Below are 15,633 nucleotides of genomic sequence, written 5' to 3' on the forward strand. Positions count from 1 at the left end.
CTCAGCATCACCCACCTCACAGGGTGTCTGTTGTGGGGAGAGAAAAGGGAAGGCAGTAATATCAGAGCTCTCTCAGCCTCCCCTCCCTCACAGGGTGTCTGTTGTGGGGAGAGGAAAGGGAAGGCAGTAATATCAGGGCTCTCTCAGCCTCCCCTCCCTCACAGGGTGTCTGTTGTGGGGAGAGAAAAGGGAAGGCAGTAATATCAGGGCTCTCTCAGCCTCACCCACCTCACAGGGTGTCTGTTGTGGGGAGAGAAAAGGGAAGGCAGTAATATCAGGGCTCTCTCAGCCTCACCCACCTCACAGGGTGTCTGTTGTGGGGAGAGAAAAGGGAAGGCAAATGTAACAAGCTTTGAGACTTCTTTGGGTAGAGAAAACCAGCATATAAGAACCAACTCTCCTCCTCCTCCTCCTCCTCTTCCTCCTCCTTCTTTTCCAGATGGTGTACCTTACTAAGACTTGACTAGACCCAGTGTGGTATGGTGATTATGGGTGTGAGATAGAAAAAGAGTGGGGGGGGGGTTGTGCCCCACTTTTTACTACCCAAAGAAGTCTCAAAGCGGCTTCCAATTGCCTACCCTTCCTCCATCCACCCTGTAAAGGAGGTGAGGCTAAGAGGGCTCTGAGAGGTCACCCATCTGGCTGCCTGTGGAAGCGTGGGGAATCATACCTAGTTATCCAGATTAGAGGCTGCAGCTCTTTATGATGCCAAGCTGGATCTCCAGTATTTAGGAGATTCAGGTCTGAATCCCCACCCATGCCATGAAAACTTGCTGGGCGGCCTGGGACTATCTCAGACTAACCTACGTTACAGGGTTGTTATTTTTGGCAGAGTAATTATCACTGAAATAGTGCCCAATCTTATTAAGTAGTAGGTAAGGGATTATTTAGGAGTTAACATACTTGATAGGACAGAGATAATTTAATATAGCAACCACTCAGAAAACAGGATGTTACTATCCACATGCAGCAAAGCAAACTGCAATGCAATACGTGGTTCAGTGAAACCTTTTAATCAGTGGCTTACGCTACTGACATAATACGATATACCCAACTCACTTCTGAACAAGAGAGAGTAGGAAGAGCTTCTGGAAATAAGTAACTTTGAGGACTAAAAAAGCCCAACTAGGGGCAGGCATGAAAGTGCAGTTCGGTTCAGTTCAGTTCATGGCTCTTGGCAAGCCTGGTTCGTGAACTATGAAGCCTCAGAAACTTTTAGCAGACAAACAAACAGGTTCATTTCCCTTATATCAGTACCCTTCTGATCTTTGTTCCATTGTCTGAGGAAGAGTGCATGCACTTGAAAGCTCACGCCTTGAATAAATCTTGGTTGGTCTTAAAGGCGCCATTGGATTCAAATAAAGGTTCTGTTTGTGACCTTCAAAATCTGGTAGAGAGGATCCGGTGCAAGAGACACAAAACTCCGTCTGGGGATCTCCATCTGACTCTGTTTTTACCTGCTTGCCAAGTTTGATGAGGACTGGATTTACAAGGTCAGAGTTTCAGTCCCTTGAATAGCTGCAAGTTCTTTGGAGGGAGGTCCATGATTTGGATCCTGTACATCTAATCCTCACCAAACTCCGCGGGCAGGTAGAGGAGAGTCAGCCAGATGTCCCCTGTGAGTTTGGTATTTCTGGCTTGCACAGCACCCACCCTAGACTCTCCTGAACCTGAGCCTGTTGAAATGGCACAAGAATGTCTCCAAACTCACGCCGGAATTCGTCACGAGCTTTTATTTGTGAGCCGGTCCGTGCCCATCCTTAAGGACAATAAATTAAATGAAGATTGAGCAAAGTGGGCTCTAGATCCTGAAAGCCGATGGCCAAGAAATCTATCAGGTTTTAAATTGCCACAGTGACAGTTTTACGGAAACACATCTACACAAGCAAGATTCAAGTGGGAAGCTGCAGCAGAACAAATGTAGTGTCCAGTAGCATCTTTAAGACCGACAAATAAAAACATCTTTGGTGGTCTTCAAGGTGCCCCTGGGCTCTAGATTTACACCTACACAGCAGTTACACTGCATTCCTGTGTCATTACAACACACTTGCCAGAGCTGTTGCCTTTCCCATTCTAAGTTCTAGACCAGTTGCTCATGAGGAGACCGAAAGATTTCTGTGGGTGCAAGAATTGCAGATTTTTGCTTTCTTCCCCTCCCCTCCCCTCCCAGTCCTGATTCCAGGGAAAACAAATAAAAAGAAAACTTCAGGACCCACATGAGCAAGTGGGCTAGGGGGCTGCCCGGAGGAAAGGGGACAGAAACAAAATGCCTTTTCCAACTTCTTCCAACAGAGCACTACATCCCTCAGGACCTTCTGAAGACAGACTGCCGGATCCAGCTTCATACGACCTGTGGTGGGAAAGCTTCGGTGACAAATGCTGGCAGCATTCAAAGCATTATGTGTCTAGCACAACTTCAGCATATAGCTAATGCAACAAGGAAACTGGGCCTACAGCATTGAAATGTTTCTAGTGCCAAGTCCTTCCAGGGTTCTGAATCAAACTGTGAGGATTTTCAGTATGGGAAACCAGCATCCTAAATTCTTTTTTTGCCAACCGCTGAAGATTGAACAGAAGCTCCCAAATATATGGGCATGAATAAGTTATAAGAAATTCTTGCCAGTGTACGGAACATCGGTGGAAGTACGGATGGTGAGTGGAATGCGAAACCTCGAAATAGAATGACACAAGTAATGAAATGTAATTGAATGACGTATTTATCACAAGGAAACTTAGGATAATTGGAAATATAAACGAATAACCTTGAGGCTGGAGCCTTTTGAGATGATGTGTGCTGCTGTTTTTTTTTTTTTTTTTTAAAGAAAGCATGCATTTCCCCATGAGATTTGAGTTGAAAATGCAATCAGGTGGGAGGAGAGCTTATAAAAATGCTCAGTGGAGTTTTTATATATTTTAAAAGTTATTAGTTTGTTCAAGTGGGAGAGAGAATCTGCCCTGCAATAGTCCCTGGATGAAAGTAGGGACACTCATGTACTATGCAAACTTATGGAGAAATCTGCCATTCCAGGCTATGCCATTAGGGAAGGTTTATATATATTGTATAATTATATATCTCATGCCACAGCCTTCTCCTTGCCCCTCCACCACCATCATGCATTGTGAAAGATCTTTTCTCTGCTACAGCCAGGCTAACAGGATTCTGAAATGGTGCTGCTAACAGGAATTGTCTGACAGCAATCCTAATAAGATTTCAACATGAAAAAAGGAAGGTTCACAATAGAATACCAACAGAAAAACAAGGAAACTATCCAAGGCAATATACTTGTTCTATCAATATATACTATATTCAAGTTTAATACAATTTTTTATTTACATGAAAAATCAACCATAACGGTTTCTAGATAATTTCCGTTTTCAATATCTTCATCAGGGGTTGAGTCCTGCAATATAAGATTGTGGTAACAATAGTGAAAGTTAGTCAGTGTGGAAAAATCCTACGGTATTTCCTTACATTAGTGTTTTAATAACATCAATAGGCCATTGGCTCAAAGTTATCGGGGAATGTTAGTCAAAGAAGTGATCTAGAAACTGTTATGGTTGATTCGTCATGTATATTTAAAATTGTATTAAAATTGAATATAGATATTGTTAGAACAAAAATATTGCCTTGGATGGGTTCCTTGTTTTTCTGTGGACAGCAATCCTCAGCTTCCTTCTCAGGTTTGTTCATGGGGAGTGACTCTCAGGAAAGTGCTCTTAGGCTTGTATTATTTATTTGCCTTCACCCAAGTTTCTCCCTACAATTTGGAGTCTGTTTTGAATCAAATCCATTTTGTTCAAAAGAGAAATCCAAAGAGGACAGGGACTGGGAGGGAGGGAGGTCCTACGAAATTTTCGAATGTCACACTGCAGATGCTCAGAAGCCTTTCCAAACCTTCGATAACTTCCTGCTAGGACCCCCCCCCACACACACACACACACATTGTGTAGCATTACCAAAAAGAAACCCTGCACAGGATGAAAGGTGCCTGGAGGTGTAAAAGAAGACAACAAGGAGAAATTCTTCTTTTGAAAGAGAATAAGAGGAATCCATGGCTGTATCTTGAAAAAGCAAATTTCTGGGGGGGGGGGAATTCCACTCTCCATAACAATATCATTCTGAACGAATGCTGGAACTGCTGCCAGTTGTTGTAAAAACCACTGCAACCTGGATGTATTACTACTAGGAGAAGCAGCACAACAAAACAAAATCAGAGTCCAGTGGCACCTTTAAGACCAACAAAGATTTATTCAAGGCGTGAGCTTCTGAGTGCAAGCACTCTTCCTCAGACTATGAACTGACCATCATGACAGTGGGAATATATAAGCAAAAGTTAATTCTGTTAAATTAGTAAACTGTGTCACAACATCCAAATACAGTCATATGATACTTCTTTGCTAAAACAGCCAATCAGACCCCTTGAATTCAGTTGTAGTTCACAAAAACATAGGAGAAATAAAACTGTCTTGTCAGTGATCAACAGCTTCCATCCCACCATTTGCTGCTGTCCCATCAGTGTGAAACATTCCTACAAGTAGAAGTGGAGCACTTGAATCTATTAGGAGAAGCAGTTATTTATTTACTTATCAGCTTCAATTATAGTCTGCCTTTCTCAAGGAGATGTAAGGCAGATTAGAAAATACAGAAAACAATCCAGACAGTTTAAGACAGAAGTACAAGATGGTTATGGGCAGGAGCATAGAAGGGAAGCTAGGGTTTCCAATTCATATGTGGAGCACAGTGGTTCAGGTCTTGGACTGAGGGTGGGAAGGCTCAGGTTCAAGTGTCCACTTGACCATTATTCTTCAGTGAGTGACCACAGACAAGCCACTGCCTCTCAATTTCACCCCACCCTTGGGTTGTCATGAGAGAAACATGGAAGAGGAGTGAATGACAGACACTACTTCAGGTTCCTTGGAAAAAGAGGGGGTTTTGTACCCCATTTTTACTACGCAAAGAAGTCTCAGAATGGCTTATGATTCCCTACCCTTCCTCTCTCCACAACAGACACCCTACATCAGGGGTAGTCAAACTGCGGCCCTCCAGATGTCCATGGACTACAATTCCCAGGAGCCCCTGCCAGCATTTGCTGGCAGGGGCTCCTGGGAATTGTAGTCCATGGACATCTGGAGGGCCGCAGTTAGACTACCCCTGCCCTACATGGTATGTGGGGCTGAGGGAACTCTAAGAGAACTGTGACTGGCCCAAGGTTACCCAGGTGGCTGCATGTGCAGGAAAGGGGAATCAAATCCGGTTCTTCAGATTAGGGGTCACCAGTCTTAATCACTACACCACACTGGCTCTCAAGAAAGAAGAACAACTGTTATAATGAAAGAAAGACTATAAATGCACTCACAATGTCTTATGGCAGCTTAAACTCAAATGTACTTATTGTTGCAGCTTCAGGTTTATTTGTTTCATTTTTTTGTGATCCAGATCACATTTTGTCGAAAGCTCACAGATCACATTTGGAGTCGAGATGTATCTGGCTTTCACTCAGATTATTTCGTTTCCAGGGAGGGGGCTGTAAACTGAAGAGCTTTGCTGTCCACATGTGCATAGCAGCCTTCCTTCCTCCCTCCCTCCTCCCTCCCTTCTCTGCAGAAGGAACCCTCCCTCCACAGAAACTGTGTTTTACCAGAGGCACATAACACAAAGCAGAGATTCTCCCCAGTAAATAGGTGCAATTGGAGTGTATAGGCTGAATAAAGAAAGAATTAATTAAAATGGATTGACTGTTGACAAGCGTGACAACATTATTTGTGTGTGACTGACACACACATGGCAATGGAAGCGTGAGTGGGTTGCTGCGCAATATCCAAAAATTATAATGTGTGTGTATATATGCGAGTGACATGCTGAGAGAAAGAAGGAAGGCATGAGGCGTAGGGCGTGAGACATTTATGTGTAAAATGTGGGGTAGGTGAGATCAATAGAGACTCCATGGCCGAAATCACACGTGCATTTTCCAGCACTTTAATAATTGCTGGGGAAACTTTGTCTGCTGTTGTTAATGCATGATTAGCCTTAGTCAGACAGCCTTGAGTCTTATCAGGGTCTACCAGGGGTAGTCAAACTGCGGCCCTCCAGATGTCCAAGGACCACAATTCCCATGAGCCCCTGCCATCATTTGCTGGCAGGGACTCATGGGAATTGTAGTCCATGGACATCTGGAGGGCTGCAGTTTGGCTACCCCTGGTCTATACTAACAGGCAGTGGCTCTCCAGGGCCTCAGCAGGTATGTTTTTTTCACCCTTGGGCCTGATCCCTTGTGCCAGGGGCCTCCTGCATGCCAATCAGATGCTCTACTTTCCCCTGGCCCCTTCCCTGTGCATTGCCTCCGGTCACTTTAAGTGGACCCACATCCCAGGAGTGCCACAAATCCCCACAGGCACCCATAAAACTTCTCACTTGAGGTACATCAACAAAATGCTTGATTAGAACAGCCAGGCTGTTATGCTCAAGCCACATCATGCTTTACTCCCCAGGTTTTGTACCCCTGGTCTCTCTGTCGCTTTCGGTAGCCCCATGCAAACCTTCCAACAGTGCTGGAGAAAACATCCACATGTAGATTTTCTCAACCAGGGTTTTGTGAAACCCTGGGGTTTCTTGATGGCCCTGGAAGCGTTTCCTTAATGGATGGAAGTTAATTAATTTGTAATACATTTTAAAAGTTTGCTATACACCTATGTGGTGATCTGGCCATAAATGAGCATGTTAACCCACCCGCCCGCTCCCAAAACTGTCAATGATGGGTCTGGGGGGTGGGAGGAGCCGGCCCCCAGCTCTGCTTCCCGACCATATTCTGCAGGATCGTTCCACTTCTGGGATTTCTCAGAGCCTGAAGAATGTTTCAGGGGTTTCTCAATGGTAACAAAAAGTTGAGAAGGACTGGTGTAAACGAACCAGACTGAGCTATTGTGAGGTTGGAGACACCTACACAGGATAGTGTTGGAAGGTTAACACCCCCCTCCCCATGTGTGTAGGGACATAAAATGGGTGGGCAAAATCAGGCACCAAGGCTTCCTCCTTTCCAGTTTGGTGAGAGCCAGTTTGATGTAGTGGCTAGGAGTGCGGACTTCTAATCTGACATGCCGGGTTCGATTCTGCACTCCCCCACATGCAACCAGCTGGGTGACCTTGGGCTCCCCACAGCACTGATAAAGCTGTTCTGACCAAGCATTGATATCAGGGCTCTCTCAGCCTCACCCACCTCACAGGGTGTTTGTTGTGGGGAGAGGAAAGGGAAGGCGACTGTAAGCCGCTTTGAGCCTCCTTCAGGTAGGGAAAAGCGGCATATAAGAACCAACTCTTCTTCTTTCCAAACTGCCACAAAAGTGACTGCAAACCCCTCCTCCTCCCCGGCCGTCCCTCGCTTAACAAACCAGCGCCCCAAGACAGCCAGGTTTGAAAGGGCTTCTCCGTCCGGCCGCCGCGTTGCGGGAGAGAGGCTCGAAAGCGCTTCCAAGGAGCGCGCCGCAGCCGGCCGAGACGCGGGAGTCCCGGCTCCATCCGGAGCCGCCCGCAGCCTTCTCATCGCGGCAGGGCCTGGCCCGGCGCCCGAGTCGCTTCTGGCAAACTGCTGGCAGCGCCTGACGCGCCGGGACTGTGCGCTCCTCTGCAACAAGGACTCCTCCGTGTAAGACTGGAGGGAGTGCGCGTGTGGAGAAAGCCCGGGCTGCGGCCGAAGGCTTGCGCTGCGCGCGTTCCCCGTGTCCTTCGCCCGCCTTCCCCGCGTGTGCGTCTGTTGGCGCTTGCTGGGTGGCCGGGAGGGCGTGAGCGGGCTGGCCTGGGCTGGGATGGGGTGGGGCTACCGGCCCGCCCGCCCCCGCTCTCTTCCCCGCCGCCTCCCCGCGAGCGCTGCTGGAGCCTCTGCCGCCGCCGCCGCCTCCTATTAAAGTGGCGAGCGCGGGCGACGAGCGAATTTCCCTTCCGCCGGAGTTCTCGCTCGAGGCGCGCCTGCCTCCTCTCCAGCGCCGGGGCTTTCTGGCTACCCGCCAGGCGTCTTGACGGGGCTCCCTTCTCCCGCAGGTGGGTCGGGCTCGAGGGAGGGGAGGGTTGACTGTATGAAAGAGAGAACTGAAAGTTCCCAAGCGGATAAGTCCGAAGTTCAACAGGCGAAGCTCCACCTGTGGAATTCCGGCCTGTAAGGGAGCTCTCCAGGGCAAAGGGTCAACAAGTCCATAGGGGACAGGGAGGAAGATTTCTTTTGGGGGGTTCAGCGGGGGAATAATATTTAGCCCATCGTGCTGTCTCACCCAACAGGGCATTTATTCAAAGGTGGTTTTCTCTTCTAAGGCGTGAAGGCGAGTGGATGAGTGATTTGGGAAGCAGGTTGCTGCCTTTTCGGGCTGTGAGAGGAAACCGCTCAGAAGTGAAGGGGGTTTGCATCTGTGGCAGGGAGCACCGAACCGAAGGGAGGGTTGGTTGTTGTGGTTGCAGTCTTGCTGGGTTGCCCAGAAGTACAAATTCATATGGTACATGTGCAAAGTGGAGGGGGCATGCCCATGCACATTGGTACATACAGATGCATGCTCAGAAATTGTTAATAAGCATACAGCCTGGAGCAGAGACTCCGGGCTGGGTTGAGAATAGCTAATGATGGAAAGATAACAGAAACCCTCCACTGAGTAAGATTCACATACAGCTCAGGTCAGCAGCAAGCAGTGCCCACTTCATCCCAACGGTGTTACAGGAAGCCCAGTGGAACCAACCTTGGAAAAGGCAGGAGTGCAGAGTCTACAGGGAAAGACTGATCTGCAGAGATAGACCCATTTAGTGCAATACAATGAGACAGGCTTTGGTTTTCTTCCAGGTACATGGCTGTGAAGAGGGCACAGCTGAGCCTGCCCCCTGACTAGCATTCTTGTCTGACACAAGTGTTTGCAGATGTGTTGGTTGTATTCACACATGTAGATTTTTCCTTGTATGCTGGAAATCTCTTTGGCGTTTATCTTGCATGACCTGACAGGTGGAGGTGTTATGGAATCTTGTGTGGTACAGGGCATGGCAAGGAATTGCTTGGAATTTTTTTTTTTAAGATTTTCAGCGGGCATAGATCACATGTTTCTGTGTTTTCTAGAACTAGAGAATTAGAGGGTTTTTTTGTTTTAAATACTGGGACCAAACTTGGGGAACATTTCCCTTCATGTCAGATTGTATGTATGGGGTAGGTCAGGGAGGGCTGCATTGCTAGTTGCCCCAGCTTGCTTCATTGTTGATCTAGCCCCACTGATTCCAAGCCCCTCTTTGAAAGAAGAACCTATCTTATTATCCAGGATCAAGTGGGAGAGTAACACCTGGAGTAGTTGCATCTGCTTTGCATCTTGGGACAGCAGACCAACTATAATCCTGCACAAGGCTTTGTAAGCACAGCTATCCTGTTTTAGAGGGATAGGGTAAGGAAAGGTGGCTTGTTTTGGGGTAGAAAGTGTTTCCTCTTAAAATGTGTGATGGTCATTTATCGGGGGTTACCTTGGCCCTGGGTGGTCCAGGCTAGCCTGATCTCACCAGATCTCAGACATTAAATCAGGTTGTCCCTGAGTGGTACTTAGATGGGAGGTTATTGAGGGAACCCAGGGTTGCTATGTAAAGGCAAGCAGTAGCAAACTACCTCCTTAAGTTTTTTGCCTTGATGATTTGAGGAGGGGTTTCCAAAAATCGGGTGTGATTTGAGAGCACTTTCCACTGCTGCACAGTCTTGGTGGTGGGGGAGGGGGTGAATTTGGTACAAAGGTGTTTATCCTTCAACTGGAAAGCCCTTGACCACAAACCAAGCCCGTGGATATTGCACGAAATCTTCAACTTGGTGCATTGTTGGGTTGTCTTTTTAAAAAGTTTATTTGCTTTGAAATAAATTAAAAACATTTATATCCCAAGCAACAAGTAATTGAGCCTGAGTTGCGGAGGATATTCTACATTTGAATTTGTCCGTTGTATATAGAACCGAGGGCCAGATTTCTTGCTAATTTACTCAATGGTCCATCTGATCGTGAAAAATGAATCTTTTTTTCTTATCTGATACAAATTATTTTGTTACCAACCGAATGTCACTGCTTGCCCTTGCAGCCAAGAAAATAAAGGATAAAGAGATAAGAGAGCAAATCCCTAGAATAATTGTAGGTGGAGAGACACCATCTGTTTTTATTTGATTGATAAATGGAATTTGTTCTGTTTGTTTTACTAGTTTGATCTGAATGGTTTTAAAAAATCTTAATCTTGTTATAATGGCCGATGGCTACATGCAAATAAATTGGCTGGCTCATATAGTAATATATCAACCACTTATTGATCAGTAAATATCTTCTGTGCACGGTTAGACCAACTTCAAAACCTCATCAAGCTTTTATTCATGCAGGGGTAGTCAAACTGCAGCCCTCCAGATGTCCATGGACTATAATTCCCATGAGCCCCTGCCAGCATTCGCTGGCAGGGGCTCTTGGGAATTGTAGTCCATGGACATCTGGAGGGCTGCAGTTTGACTACCCCTGACAGAGTTTCAAACTGTACAGTTTCAGGAGCTGTACTGTAGTAGAAGAGCTAGATTTGAATCCAGGAGCAAGTTAGAGACTAATAAGATTTGGGGGGGTTTGAGAGGCAAAGCTCCCTTCGCCTGGTACCTGATGAAAGGAAGGTTGACTCTTGAAAGCCCCAACCTGGATATCTCAGGCAAGCCCGATCCCATCAGATCCTGGAAGCTAAGCAAGGTTGGCCCTGGCTAGGACTTGGAAGGGTCGTGGCATGGAGGCAGCCAATGGCAAAGTCTCTTGCTCTGGCGGCCAATCTTATGTCACGTCACATCAATGGTCCATCTAGACCAGCTTTTTTCAACCTTTTGGCCATGGAGGAACCCCGGAAGAATTTTTCAGGTTTCAAGAAACCCCAGAAGTGGTAACATGCCCTTTAGAGAAGTGGGCGTGGAAGTAAGACATGAGAGGCAGCCGACCAATCAATCGATCATTTACCATTTCTATTGTGGAAAAAGAAACTAGGCCTGTAAAGGAACTGGGGAAGTGGGCTTCAGTGATGTCTACTGATGTCAGTGGCCATCTGAGCTTCTGGGAAAGGTCCCATGGCCCTTGGGAAGCTCTTGTGTAATCCTGATCTAGACTAATCCTGATCTTTAAGTATTTGAAAGGTTGTCATTTGGAGGAGGGCAGGATGCTGTTCCCATTGGCTGCAGAGGAAAGGACACGCAGTAATGGGTTTAAACTACAAGTACAACGATATAGGCAAGATATCAGGACCAAAATTTCACAGTCAGAGTAGTTCAGCAGTGGAATAGGCTGCCTAAGGAGGTGGTGAGCTCCCCCTCATTGGCAGTCTTCAAGCAAAGGTTGGATACACACTTTTCTTGGATGCTTTAGGATGCTTAGGGCTAATCCTACGTTGAGCAGGGGGTTGGACTAGATGGCCTGTGTGGCCCCTTCCAACTCGATGATTCTATAATTCTATGATTCTAAGTATCTTGTTTTAACAGTGGCCCCAGAGAGCCAGGAAATGGCAGAGAAGCCCAAGCTGCCCCCTCATGTTGCCTCTTTGCACTGGTATTCAGAGGTGTACTGCCTCTGAATATGGAGGTTTTCTGTAGTCATCATAGCTAGTAAGCATTGCTGCACCTTTCCTCCCAGAATCTGTCTTTAGTCATCTCAGAGAACCTGACAACTGAATTACTCATTAAGTATATAACAACAACGACAACAAAAGTTTATTTGGCAGTACATCTCATTCATTATCTGTATTTACCTCTGGCCTGTTCTGAATGCTGTAGAGATGCGGCTGTTTGTAGCTGACTTCTATGGGGTTGGATCCAGAGCCAGATTTCCACTGATGGAAAAGGGGAAGCCATTTTAGCCAATCCTCCCCTTCCAATGCAGGCCTCTGACTTGCCTTCTCATGCGGTTCTTAAGGCTCCCCTCTGCCCCATGGCAGCATTTCGGGGAGCGTTTATGGCTGCAGTGGGATGGGGAAGAGAGAAACTCCCAGTCTGTGTATAGAGATTTCTTCAATTAATAGAAATCTCCACTGGATCTGTCCCATGGTGTCAAGCTGTTAGAAACTGTAGGCCAGTATTGCTTAAGGGGCTCTTCCCTACCAGAAACAAAAAATCAGAGATGCCTGTATGTCATCCCTCCTGACACAAACAAACCCAAGGCAGCCTTGCAAAATGTCCTAAAATATCAAATCCTCAGCACAAGAATGTGCACAGTCCTAATAAATACCTCAGTTCCTGTCATGCCATCTAAGCAGTGTGTATTTGGGGGGAGGGTCACCCCATGGAAACAGGATTCATATCTTAATCTGCTTTATTATGGATATTCCATTCTGATCCTTGTGTGGACCTTGTTACGTAATTAGTGACTGCTATGTTTTCAGACATGCAGTCTGAAAGCTCTGCCCATGAGGCCGGGAGTTCAATCCCAGCAGCCAGCACAAGGTTGACTTAGCCTTCCACCCTTCCGAGGTCAGTAAAATGAGTACCCAGCTTGCTGGGGGGGTAAATGGTAATGACTGGGGAAGGCACTGGCAAACCACCCCGTATTGAGTCTGCCATGAAAACGCTAGAGGGCGTCACCCCAAGGGTCAGACATGACCCGGTGCTTGCACAGGAGATACCTTTACCTTTACCTTATGTTTTCTTGCAAACAGTGGTCCAAAACTAGTTGTTTGCTCGGCCTGTGCATTCGAGGGAAACTTTTGTTCCTTTTAAATTACTCTGAGTGTCTTGTGTTCATTAAGTGCCTTCAATGATGGGAAAAATGGCAAATATTCCTTGATGGATTTTCTACACTGATTATTAATGCATATGTATTTATCAACTGTCATTTCTCCCAAAGCTGAAGAAACCATAATATTTTGCATCTGTCTCAGTTTGGAAAATGCCCAGTTTCTGCAACCGTATTTGTTGCTTTTTCGAATGTTTTTCCCCCCTGTCTCACTATGAGATGACACGACCAGGATTTTGTTCGCTGTGTATCAGTTTCTATGTAACGTGTAACTTTTTGTATTACTTCTCTGCAACATTCTCTGTTTCCCATCACATTTATTTCCTCCACATTTAATGATCCAGGATCTGTATCCATAACAATGCCGATGTATTTTTCTCAAGAAGTAACATTAAAATATAAACCCAATAAGCAAAATGAGCCATTGTTCCTTTTAAAATAAATGTATGCATGCATGGTTATTTTACAGTGATATCCAAAATCTTGTGAATCATAGAATTTGTACGTGCATTTTGGCAAATTCTGATGAACTGGGAATTGTCAGCAGGTACCAGACTTGAAGCAGTAAATGACAGTTTGATTTGGTGAGTGTCAGCCTAGAAGGGTGGATCTCAGAGTTTCTGAAGATTTACAAAATTCACTTGTGATTGTCAATGTTCGGACACGTTCAGTGTGCATGCATATGAAAGCTCACACCTTGAATAAAGCTTAGTTGGTCTTAAAGCTGCCATTGGATTCAACTTTTGCTCTTCTTTTATTGCGGACATTTGTTTTAAATAAGTATCTATGAATCCACAAAGTTCAGGGTTGAGAAAGTGCAAACTTGGAAGCTGGAACATTTGAATTTGAGGATGGAGTAGGAAATTGAAGGATCCGGGAACCTCTAGACCAGTGATGTTCACTATGTAGTTCACTGAGAGCCACATTCAACAATAACTGTCAACTAAAAGAACCACCAACATTGATAGATTCAAGTGGGTAGCCGTGTTGGTCTGAAGTAGCACAACAAAATCAGAGTCCAATAGCACCTTTAAGACCAACAAAGATTTATTCAAGGCGTGAGCTTTCAACATTGATGTCCATCCCTGGCGTAATGCCTGCACCTCAGGGAGGTTTACCTGTTCCTTGACAGTGGCTGTTTCAAGGTGGGGGTCACCTGCCAACCACAGACCTCTTCAGTGAAAGGCCTTATCCACTTTCCTAAAATATGGGTCACCTGTAGTGCTCAGAAGAGCTGGAGGTGGCATGTCAAAAAACCGCATGTGATTTCTCAGCCGTCAAGTGAGTATCACTGCTTTAGGCTGATTTTCTAGCCACTGTGTAATCCCAGATAAACACTGCAGATCTGACTAGTGTACACTTAAAAGTTTGGAAAATGGAAATGTGACAGAGGAAATAAGAGATGGCGGAAACCATGTTCGAAAACAACTCCTGTTTTTATTTATTTAAAACATTTCTAGCTGCATTCTCTGCCTACAGCATACCAAGTAGCTTACAATTAAAATATTAAAAACTGCAACAATATTTAACTGCTGAATAAACAGAACAATCTGACAGCAACCTCCAGCGGATTTTTCAAACTATCTGCTCTATGCAGGAATTTAAAAGCAAAGCCGAAGAGCTCTCAGATGATGTCTTTTAAAAAAATAACTTCTTCGTTGTCGCTGAAAGGCCAGTCAGGAAGAAGATTCATGGGGAACTTGGTCTTGGGAAATTATAAATGAGTGAAATATTCTTTTAGATTCTTACCCCGTGCAGCTAGTAACCCTCTATTTCAAGTTTCCACGTTTGCATGAACCATGCTTGCTCACCTTGAATCATAAAACCCAAAGGATAAAAACCAAGCTAGAGGTGCGAGCTGGAAAATTTGTGATTAGTAAATCTCCTCCCTTTCCCTTTAGTTCAAATGAGGTGCTAGAATGAGACATAGTGTTAGTGTATTCAGATCACATCCTTAAGGATGTCAACCTTCAGGTGGGCCCTGGAGTTCTGGAATTTGAACTCTACCCAACAGGGATCGGTTGCCCTGTAGGAAATGATGCTTTGGATGATGGATTCTATGGGGTGGCCAAACCGTGGCCCAAATCCTGCCCCTCCCCAGGTCCTGCCCCTCAATCTCCAGGAATTTCCCAAACTGGCGCTACCAGCCTTCACAGAGGACTGAGACATGAGAGATTCGATCTCTTCCCAATACCGTTTTTGTGATATAAATATTACCCTTCCAGGTGCTATTTACCTTGTACAGAAAAAAAAATATCTGTAGATAGAGTGGTGCCTTTATGTATTTCCCCATGGAGCAAAAACCTTCTCAAGCACCATTATGTATTTAATTATTATTTGGATTTGTTTCCCGCCACTATTGGATGCCGTCTTGTGGCGGGCTACAGTCATAAAAACCCTACAGAAAAGTAAAACAATATAAAATCAATAACCAACAGCAAGCTAAAATCCCCAACCTCTGACCCAGCACCTCAGGTGTCTGCATGCCTGCTGTGCAGATGTAGCTAAATATGAAGGGGGCCCTACATCTTCCTTTCTCTGGCCTCGACCAAAGAGCTGGTGGAAGAACTCTGTCATGCAGGCCCTAGAACGTTCCTGCAGGGCCCTCAGCTCTTCCAGGAGTTTCTTCCATCAGGTCAAGGTCGGGGCCAGGACCAAAAAGGCCCTTATTGAGGCCAAGTGAACCTCCCACCAACAGATTAGTACCTCCAGAGTGCAAGGCCCAGCGAGGGGCATAAGGTGAAAGGCCAGGGGTAGTCAAACTGCGGCCCTCCAGATGTCCATGGACTACAATTCCCAGGAGCCCCTGCCAGCATTTGGGGATGGGAATTGTGGTCCATGGACATCTGGAGGGCCGCAGTTTGACTACCCCTGTGATAGGCAGTCCCTGAGATCTGTGGGTCCCAG

General features: G+C 45.9%; 1 protein-coding gene across 3 annotated transcripts in view; it reads left to right on the forward strand.

Moving 5' to 3' along the window:
• The first annotated feature begins 7,830 nt into the window (after positions 1-7,830).
• Positions 7,831-15,633, forward strand: part of TAC3 (tachykinin precursor 3) — a 36,543-nt gene continuing 28,740 nt past the window's right edge. For 2 of the 3 annotated variants that reach the window (XM_077328874.1, XM_077328875.1), the window contains exon 1: positions 7,834-8,032. The gene's annotated coding sequence lies outside the window, so the exon portion shown is untranslated. Of the gene's footprint in view, positions 8,033-15,633 lie in introns of all 3 variants that reach the window. The other variant, XM_077328873.1, reaches the window with a different exon arrangement.

Source organism: Paroedura picta, chromosome 3 (genome assembly GCF_049243985.1).
Source record: "Paroedura picta isolate Pp20150507F chromosome 3, Ppicta_v3.0, whole genome shotgun sequence".
NCBI classification, from domain to species: domain Eukaryota; kingdom Metazoa; phylum Chordata; class Lepidosauria; order Squamata; family Gekkonidae; genus Paroedura; species Paroedura picta.